A 10,459-nucleotide genomic window follows, 5' to 3' on the forward strand; every position below is an offset into this window, starting at 1 on the left:
ACAAGATTGGATAGAAAGTGACTGGTAATTTATTAAGCACTACCGCAAAGTGAAATGTGATGGATTCACAGTTGTTGCAGCAACAGAGACCACATGACCTTAGAGTCAGGCAGAGGCTAAGCTTGTGGTCATTATGATGGGAAAAGTCGAGGGTGTAAGCACCAGGAATCAGTAGGCTTTATTTTCTGGCAAGGTCTATTCCTGGAACAGCTGAAAATACAGAGGGCTAAATACAGACTCCTAGATGAGACTCAAAGATTGGCTGGTGAGGAGAGGGGAGAAAGGAACTTTATTCTCGTTCATATAGGTCCTCTGGGCATATTTAACATTTTGGAGTATTAATTTTCTCATTTTTTAAAAAATTTTCTCATTTTTAAAAGAGGAATGTAATGTCTGGTTTCTCATCTCTCATAGGAGTATTTGAGAGTTTAATGAAGTGAAGTTCAGAATTTTTCTATAAAAAATGCTGTACAGATACAAATGATTTCAGTAACTAAAGCGTCTTTCAGTAACTTTAGAGTCTCTGTATAGACTCTGAAGAGCTGAAAGAAAGATAACACTGACTCATGTAAGATGAATTTTTCTCTAAGTTGCAGATCTTTATATCTAAATGAATATATAATATAAATAAAAGTATACTTATAATCATAGATGCTCTTTTATATTTTTTGGTACTGGAGATTAAGTGTGGGGTGTTCTGAGCTACACCTCCAGCCTTTTTTTCTTTTGGAGACAGGGTCTTGCTAAATTTACCAGGCTGGCTTCAAATTTGTGATTCTTCTACCTCAGCCTCCTGAATAGCTGGAATTACAGGCATTTGTCACCACACCCAGAAATTACTGATGCTCTTAGACGCAGAATCATGTGCTTGTTCCTGTTCTTAACTTCTTAGATTTCCAGAAAATATCAAGTGATGAATTCAACAATATTTTAACACTATTAAATGAAGTTTTTACTTGGTTTATAGGTCAAAGGGACTGCTCAAAGCTTAAAGCAACTAGTAGAGAAATAAGGTAACAAGAAAAGCTGACTTTAAGGATTTCAAATCCTTTAGAATAATTCCATTGTGCAGAAATGTTTTAGTAAAAACCAGCAGAACATTTTAATCAAAAGTGATAATGATTGGTATCAAGTTTTGGTAGTTAAAAGAACAAGCTTTAGTTATCTGAAAAGGATCCCTTGACATGGAATGCTCAGTCCTCTAATCATAAGCTTTACTGTAACTAATTTGAAAGAACTCTACAATGGGAGACCCAGGCTCTGGTCTGATTCCTGTTGCTAATTTGGTGAATGACCTTGAGAAGTCATCTAATCTCACTGGGTCTCTGTTTTCTTATCTGCCAGCTGAAGAGAATGGAGTAATTTTTATAGTCTTTTCAGATCTAAGATACTGTGATTACTTTCAATCATTTCCAGAAGACTTAGAATTATCTTTGGAATACTGCTAAGCAACAGCTTGAAAGGAGAGCTAAAAAAGAAGTGAGACTCACTGGAGTTATGATAAAAGCTAACGCTAACATTATTGAGTGATTATACTGCACCACGTCCTGTACCTCACAATTGTATTTATCATTCATTATCCCTCAAAATAACCCCAGGAATACCCAAGTATGATAGCTAGCCTATTTCTCAAATAAGGAATGAAAAGAAATTGTGGAACTTCTGGGTACCAGCCAACTTGTCCTTATTTACATAAAAACAGATATAAAGTCTGACAATATCACTATGGAATAATCCAGGGGGAGATGATTGTTGCATATGGCTTTTTATATACCTGTGGCATTTGGAAGTTTACAAGCTCCAGGGCATAATTACAGATGGATTCTAATTTTCATCTTACTGGGCTTTTTGGCCCTCTTTCACATGGTTAATTGAAACAGTTCTTGAGAAAATTTCCTCACAGGGCTTCACCTGATTTCCTTTTTGTTTCTCTGGCCACTGCTTCTTAGTGCCTTTTGCTGGACCCTTTCTCATCTTCCAGACTTCCACTTGCTAAAGAGTCTCTTCTCCATCTGCACCACTCTCTTGGTGATCTCATCGGGCTTATGGCTTTATATGCTGGTGGTTCTAAAATTAAATCTTTAATCCAGATATCTGCTCTGAACTCCAGACAAATATTTTCAACTCCCAATTTACCATCCTCAGTTGGATCTCTCATCTCAAACTTAAGAGAACTAAACTTTCAGTTTTTTCCTTCAAACATATTCCTCCCTGTCTTAGTTACTTTTCTTGTTGCTGAGCAAAAATACCTGACACATACGAGTTAAAGGAAGAAAGGTTTATTTCAGTTTGTAGAGGTTTCAGTCCATAGTTGGTTGGCTCCAAGGCAGGGTGGCATTGTAGAGGAGAAACAGTCCATAGCAGGGCAGGCAGGAGACAGTGAAACATGAGGCAGCAGCAGTGAAGCAAGCCTTTCTTCCTTTTCTCCCTTTATATTCTATCCAGGCTACAAACCTTTTGGGTGGTGCCACCCATACCCAGAATGGGGCTTCTGTCTTCCTAAATCTATTCAGCCATACCCAGAACTATGCTTATTCCAATAAGTAGACTAATTTAGTACCACACACCCTTAATCCCAGTATCACACACTCTAGATCCAGCCAGTTCCAAAAAGCCCCTCCTATGAGTGCATGAGGCTTTGGAGGTACATCTAGACATAACACTCCCCTTGTGTCCTAAAAAGTAGTAAAAAGGCAGTTCCAGTCATTTGATCACCTAGCTGCTCAGGTCAAAACCCAAGGAGTCATCCTACATTCCTTTTTTTCTCTTCTATGCCACATTTAATCTGTCAGCAAATTCTCTTCATCTCTGCTTGGAAAAATAATTCAGAATCTGACCTCTGTTCACTAGTTCCATCACTTCCACCTTAGTTCAAATTCCTAGCATCTCTCATGTAGACTGTTGTAATAAACTCCAATTGGTCTCCTAGCTTTCTTTCTTGCCTCCAACACATCCCACCTCCAAATTTATTCTTCAGGCAGCAACTTGTGGTTCCCTTAAAATGTAAGACATTGCAAACTCCACTATTCTTCCTCATACTGAGAACAAATACTCAAGTCCTTGCCATGGACTATGAAAGTCTATGGGAATTAGCTTCCAGTTTCTTTCTTATCACATCTTTGCTAGTCTCTCCCTCACTTCCCCACTTTAGCCACCCAGGACTTGTTCTTTTTTCAACACGTCCAGTATGCTCTGGCCTTGGGACCTCTTCATTTACCCTCTCTCAGTTTAGGATACAAGATATTTCACATCTCACTTCTTCACTTCATGATACCTCATCAGAGAAGTCTTCTATAACCTACCACTCGAGAAAGAGATCCTATTTCTCCTCCCAGACACTATCTATGTGCACTTACCATTTTTTCTATTTCTTTGGATCAGTGAACATTCTTCTCTGAGTAGGGGCTTAGTCTTTTTTTTTTGTCTCATGCTGCACCCCAGGCTTACAACAATGCTTGACACTTAGGAGGTGCTCAATAAATATTTGTAGAATGAATGACTAAATCAATATTATAATAACAAAGAAACATTTTAGAATAAGAATAATTATTTACCTAAGATTAATACTAACAGTAAGAAAATATCTTGACACAATCAAAGAAACAATCTGTTCTCTCCTATGCCTTTTAATGGCCTGGCTTGTCTCCTGCCTTGCTTCAGAATCACACAAGAACTCTAAACCTTCTCAACAGACATGCTGTTCCTTGCTCTGGTCTCCGTGAACCTTGGCTTTTATCCATCTCTGTATTCCTGCCTCAGGTTCTCAAGTTCTGGTGACTTGTTTGGACTCTCTTTTCTTTCCCTGCCTCTCTCCTTTGCTCCTCCCTCTCTCCCCCTCTCCCTCCTCTCTTCTCTTCCCCTTCCCTCCCCTTCCCTTTCCTTCTCCTTCCTTCTCTTTTTCTTTTTTCTTTCTTTCTTTCCTTCCTTTTCCTCCTCTTTCTCCTCCTCTTCCTCCTCCTCCCCCCCGACCACTCCCTCCCCTAAGAAGTCAACCCAGGGCCTTGCACACATTAGGCAGATGCTTTGGCACTGAGCTATATTCTCAGACCTTTGCACATTTTATGCTGACACAGGTCTTGTTAAGTTGCCCAGGCTAGCCTTGAGCTTGTGTTCTCCCTGCCTTAGCATCCCAAGTACCTAGGACTACAGACATAGACTCTTCTCTAGCTTACACATCTATGTCAGTGCTATAAAAGTTCAGCTTGTTAGAAGAAAAACAGTTTATCCAAATTGTCTTATACTCACTACCAAAGTAATCCATGTTCATTTTATAAAAAGAAAAAAAGGGAAGAAAATAAAATTCAGCCAAAATCTCTCTCATGCATATCCTTCAAAGATAATGACTATTTGTGTTTTTACATAGTTCTGGGCAAGAAACTATCTTGCCTCAGCTATGGTCCTGTAAGATTCTCTGGTTATATACGATTATGACAATATTTTATACATCATAAAAACATTCATTCAATTAAAATAATCTACTAAGAGAAAAATTTTACAAGCACAAAGATGATATTGCAGTGTAAACTATTTTGGCGAGAGAGAGGGAGAATATCAAAAATGGGTTGATATGGCTAAGTGAATTGTGACATATAAATCTTAATGAAAAATTATTTTTCCATTAAAATTTATAATTATTGCCAATATATAAAAACAGAAAAATGATTATGATATAATCTTAAATTGAAAAATAATACAAAATTAGATTATAAATAGGTAAAAATATTCATGAATACAGACTATGGACAGTGAAGAAAAGATGTTACACAAAAAAATCTATATAGCTGGAAGAAGGAAATATGGGTGATTTTTTTTCAAAGTAGTGTTTGAATATACTTATTACTACTATTATTTAATTTAATATATTTTTTATTTGTTACACAGATAACAAATAAAAAATAAACAATTGTTAATTTCTAAAAGCTTGTAGAAGTGTTCCCAACTCCTTCTTCTTTGCCTATTTCTGACACAAAAAGTTGGAAAGGCCATAGTTGATTTCCCAGCCCCTTTTACAGCCAGCAGTTTTCATGACCCAATCCTGGTCAATGAACCTCAAGGGGAAGCCTATTTGGGTGCTGCCACAAAAAAAACTTTTCCAACTTGATAAAAAGGCAAGAATCATAAAGAAAATTCTCTTTGTCTGTATCTTATTGCTTGTGAGGACTTTCCGGGAGGTGTGAGAGCCATTCTGCGACATCATTTACTCTTTGAGAGTGGCAGGGGGGATGTCGAACCTTGAGGGTATCACCGAGTCACTAACTCAGGGATGGACTGCCTCAAGAATTATTTTTGGTACCGGGGATCGGACTCAGGACCTTGAGCTTGGGACACAGGTGCGGTGCTACAGAGCTAAATCCCTGGCCCAAGAATTCTTGATAAACACAAAAATGTGCTTGTGCTTTGAATCCTCTGTTATATTTTTCTGACATTTGCAGCACAATGCATCTTAATTGTTATAGCCAGACAAAAATAAGGCTCATTGGCACATGTAAGAATATAGAAACCACGAAGTGACAGGGAACATCACAATAAACATACAGGTAATTAGAAGAGTATTATACTGTTACAGGGGAAGTGAAAAACTGATAACTCATTAAGTATTTGTTGCAAGGGTTTCTGCTAATATTTCTTGATAGAAGATATTATTTAATATTTCTATTTAAAATAAAGCAAGGATTTACAACCTTCTTTGATTCATAATTTATTTCAAATTTGTATGTCTCAGAAAGCAGCCTATTCAGGTATGATACAGCGGTGGTGGTTCTTTTTTCTTATATTCTCTAACCTTCATTAACATAGAATACTACTAAATTATGTTAAGAAAGTGTTCTCTGGGATTTGAGGATGCTTTGCCTATGGGGTACAAATGTGATTTCTTTATTGATCTAGTATTGGGAGTCTTTTCAACTCAGCCTCTGTCTACTCAATACAACTCTAGTTTTGAAGATGATAAATTCTAGATTATTGAATTTGCTAAGAAGGGAATTGATTGCTTGAAAGGCTGGAAAAGTTGGTGACAAAATAGCTTGTTATAAATGGACTCTTTATTAAAAACACAATTCTCACTAATCTTATTTTTTTCCAAATCACAGATGATGTAGCACATTAAATTACCCTTGGATTAAAAATGAAACCCAGAAGAATGGGCTCTGTGATTATTGTCAGTGTGGTGAATCCTGGGCCTGATATAGCAAAGAGAGTGGAAATGAAATAGCATATGAGAGATAAGAGTGAAGAAATAGGATGTACTCCATGGTGTTATTAGATGATGACAGGGTAGGGGAGAAGTGACCACAACATGTTTCATTTCTATGACTACCAGTGTGGGTTTGGATGCTCTGGTTGGCTGGGGTATGAGGGAGAGAGAGAATGAACAGTCTTCTTGATCCTTTAACTGCTTCATGAAGGACCTGAAGCTGCTTGGGGAAATGGTCAATATCAGTTCAGATTGCAAGTATCAGCAAATAATAGAAAATCCATCTCAAAGTCTTATACAAATGTCTTATTTTGTTTTGTTGTCCCACATAACAAAAAATTCAGAAGAAGGCTGATGCCTGTTGATCTCAGCTGAGCAACAGTACCACCAGGCATCTTAGGGTCTTTCTATATATCTGCTGCCCCATCTTTAATGTGCTAGTGTTTGCTTTCATCTTAGACTTCTTATTTTTTTTGAATTTTTTTGAATTTTTTCCCCCATTAAGTTTATTGGTACATTTTAGGTATAAAATACATTTACATACATCATTGGGATCTTGTACCATTACATGAATATCTTGGTTCTTATTTTTTTCTCGTTCCCCTCCACCCTTCCCTATTTGCAAAGATTTTGTTTCCATTTTTTTCCTCTTCTCATATTTTTTCTTTTCCCTTCTTTCTTTCCCCTACCTCTCCCACTTCCCTTTCTCCTTTAGACCTTTACTTCCTATTACACAATATCAATTATACATTTTTAAAATTACAATATCAAGATCTAGGAGACATTACCACAGATTTTACAAAATTTAAAAGGATATAGAAGGCACATTTCAAAAATCTGTTTTGAAATAAATTTGACAACTTCTAAGAAGTACCTTGGAAGACAAATTAATGAAACTAACTCTGGAGGAAATATAAAATTTGAATAGCATCTATTAAAGAAAGTATATTCCTAGCTTGAAAACCTACCCATATGACAACAACAGGCTCATATACATTTTAACTGATAAATTATATCAAACATTTAAAGCAGAAAAAAAAGGAACACTTCTCCCCTCATTTTAGGAAATCAACATTGTGCTAGTCCTAAAACTGGATAAAGATAATAGAAGAAAAAAGTATGAACATAGATAGAAACTTGTCTAACAAAATGAACTATTAGAGGTCAGATCTGGCAGTATGTAGAAAGTGGTTTTATTATAGGGATGGCAGTGTTGGTTCAGCATTGGAAGATCCACCCCCAAAAGTCATCATTTTAACAGAGGAAAAGAAAAAGCCATATGATCCTGTCAGTAGTTGGAGGAAAAAGTATTGGACTAAATTCTACAGCTGTTCATGGTAAAAGCTATCAGGAGATTGGAAGTAGAACAGAAACTTCTCAACAGATTAAAGACATGTACTCTATACTTCCAGTGAGAATGCCTTGTATGAATGGAGAAGATACAATGCTTTCTCCTTAAGGTGGGGAGCAAGGGGAGATATGCTTACTCTTCATCTGTCCATTAAACTTTGAAACACAGGCCCAAACCAAAATAGTCTAGTAATAAAATGACACAATTAGGATACAACTGGCAAGGTAGAAGCAAAATCTTTGTATGTAGATGAAATGATCATCTACAGAGAAAATACTAAGAAATCTCTAGGAGCCCCTACAACTTGTATTTGAATTTAGCAGGATTAGAAAACACAAGGTATATATAAAAATTCAGGTCCATGTATACTTGCTATAAATGAAGAATTGGATATTGAAATTTAAAAGTTATGTGGGAGTACAAAGGACCCAGAAAAGCCAAAAACAAAAACAAAAACAAAAACAGTGTTGGAAGATGTTTAGCATCCAATTTTAAGGCTTCTTCTAAAGCTACAGTAATCAAGGCAGTGTTAGTGTAAGGAAAGACATATAGATCATTGGAATAAAACAGAGAATCTAGAAATAGAACCACACATATATGGTCCACTGAGTTTTGAAAGATTATTTAACATTAACATTTCATAGAATATAAACTCAATTCAAGAGCCAAGGAAGAGATAGTGTTTTCAGCAAATGGCACTAGAACACCTGGTATCCATATATAAAAAATTAACCTCAACCCTTTTTTTCCATACATAAAAATAACTTGAAGGGATCTGTGAACCTAAATATGAAAGCCTAAAAGTATAAAACTTGAAGAAGAAATTATAAGGGAAAATGTTTATGAATTTAGGGTAGGCAAGAACTACCTAGGATACAAAAAACATGATGTATAAAAGAAAAAAATTGATAAATGAGATTCCATCAAAATTTAGAACTTTAAATGACATCATTAAAATGAAAAGTAGTCCTTAGACCATATTTACAATGCATATAACCTATGACCAGAATATATAAAGAACTCTTACAGCTCATTAATAGACAATCCAATTAAAAAGTAGACACAAGAAGATGATAAATAGCCAGTACAGCACAAGGAAAGGTGTGCAACTCCAGAATCAGAAAAATACTAATCAGTACAATAATAAGATTGAATTATACACTCATTAGGGAGATGAAGTTAAAAGTTTTAAAAGGCTTGTCATGACTTTTTCTTTTTGTTGGATTCTCCCCTTTTGTGTTTCATTTGTCACGCCCAACAGATTCATTCTGCTGGGCTTCCTGGGGTTGTGATCCTCATTGTCTTTTCCTAGGATGTTGTCTAAAATCTTTTAGAGTGCTAGTTTGGTATTCATGAAGTTTCTAAGGTTCTCTTTGTCATGAAAGTATCTTATTTCTCCATCCATTTTGAAAGATAGTTTTGCAGTGTACATCAATCTGGGTTGGAGGCTGTTTTCCTTTAGGGCTTGAAATACATCACTCCAAGCTCTTCTTGCCTTGAGGGTTTGCATTGAGAAGTCTGCTGTGATTCTGATGGGCTTTCCTTTGTATGTGATTTGTTTCTTTTCTCTCACTGCTTATAGAATTTTGTTCTTCTGTTGGGTTTCTGGAATCCTATTATATGCCTATATGTAGACTTTTTTTGATCAAGGCTAGCTGGAGTCCTATATGCCTCACTTATCTGTATGTCAAGTTCTGTTCCCCTGCTTGGGAAGTTTTCTGCCATTATTTCTGTGAAGAGTTTTTTATGTCATCTGCACTCTCTCCTCTTTCTTCATTGACTCCAATCAGTCTTATGTTATTCTTCTTTTCATCATCTAGCAGCTGCTGGATTGCTTTCTCGTGGTCCCTTACAATTTTAAAGCAATTTTTTCTTTTCTTGGTCACTAATTGCAATCTTATCTTTTATATCTGAAATTCTATCCTCACATTGGTTCATTCTGCTGCATAGACTTTTGGTGGAGTTTTTAATATACTGGAAATCTGTTTGGATCTGTTTTATGGATTCCATTTGTTTCCTATGTTGGGATTCCATCATGTTCCTCAGATCCTCTATTTTTTTTTTCTGTGTCCTCTCTAGATTTATTAATCATATCTTGCACTATGGGCAAAATCTTTGCTATTATCTGAGAAACTATTTCTGATTTCATTTTTTCCAGATCCTCTTTTGTTGCCAGTTGAGGGAGTCCAGGTGGTTGAATATCAGATTGTTCCATCTCTTTCCCTTTGGGGTTACTGTAGGTGATCTGGAAGTCTATTTTTGAGGCTTGTTTATGTGTCTTCTCATTACCATGGGGAGGGGGTCGGTGCTTCTGGTGCCCATGGGGCTCACCTTCTCTGCCCTAGAAGCCTGGAATGGTGGTAGAGGAGCCTTCTCCTGGGCACTGGGATTGGCTCACCTTCTCTGCCCTAGGAGTCTGGAATGGTGGCAGGGGAGCCTCCTCCTGGGTGATGGGATTGGCTCTCCTTCTTTCTCATCTTAGACTTCTTATGATTGCAAGATGTCTGTAACTCCATCATTCCCAATCCAAGGCAGCAGGAAGGAAGTTGGAAGGGAGGATGCTACCACCTGTTCTTTTGTAAAATCTTAAAATAAAAATATTTTACAGAAACTTTGGTTTATATATCATTGTTTTTAATTTTGTCCCATGGTCATCCTTTGATTCAAAGGAAGCTGTGAAAGAAAATTTAGCTTGGTACTTTGCTAAGTAGTTCATACAGTGGTACTTTGGTTCACAAATGCTTTTGTTTGCAAACAATTTGATTCACAAACAGAAGCATTTGGCAAAATTTTGTTTTTGTTTGTGAATTCTGCATCAGGTGATGAACACGACTAGAGCCATCTTTTTCAGAATCGTGGGATGAATTAAGTTTGTGAACTAAGCCACCTCTGCATCTAATATTTAGCTTGAGTAA

The 10,459-nt window shown here is 36.6% G+C and overlaps 1 protein-coding gene across 2 annotated transcripts in view; it reads right to left on the reverse strand.

The window, feature by feature from the left end:
- The window catches only part of Cimip6 (ciliary microtubule inner protein 6), a 297,684-nt gene that overhangs the window by 48,741 nt on the left and 238,484 nt on the right, over positions 1-10,459 (reverse strand). The window lies entirely within an intron of this gene.

This window comes from Heterocephalus glaber, unplaced genomic scaffold (assembly GCF_053883595.1).
Source record: "Heterocephalus glaber isolate CG9 unplaced genomic scaffold, H.glaber_assembly_v1.0 deba00001457, whole genome shotgun sequence".
NCBI classification, from domain to species: Eukaryota; Metazoa; Chordata; class Mammalia; order Rodentia; family Bathyergidae; genus Heterocephalus; species Heterocephalus glaber.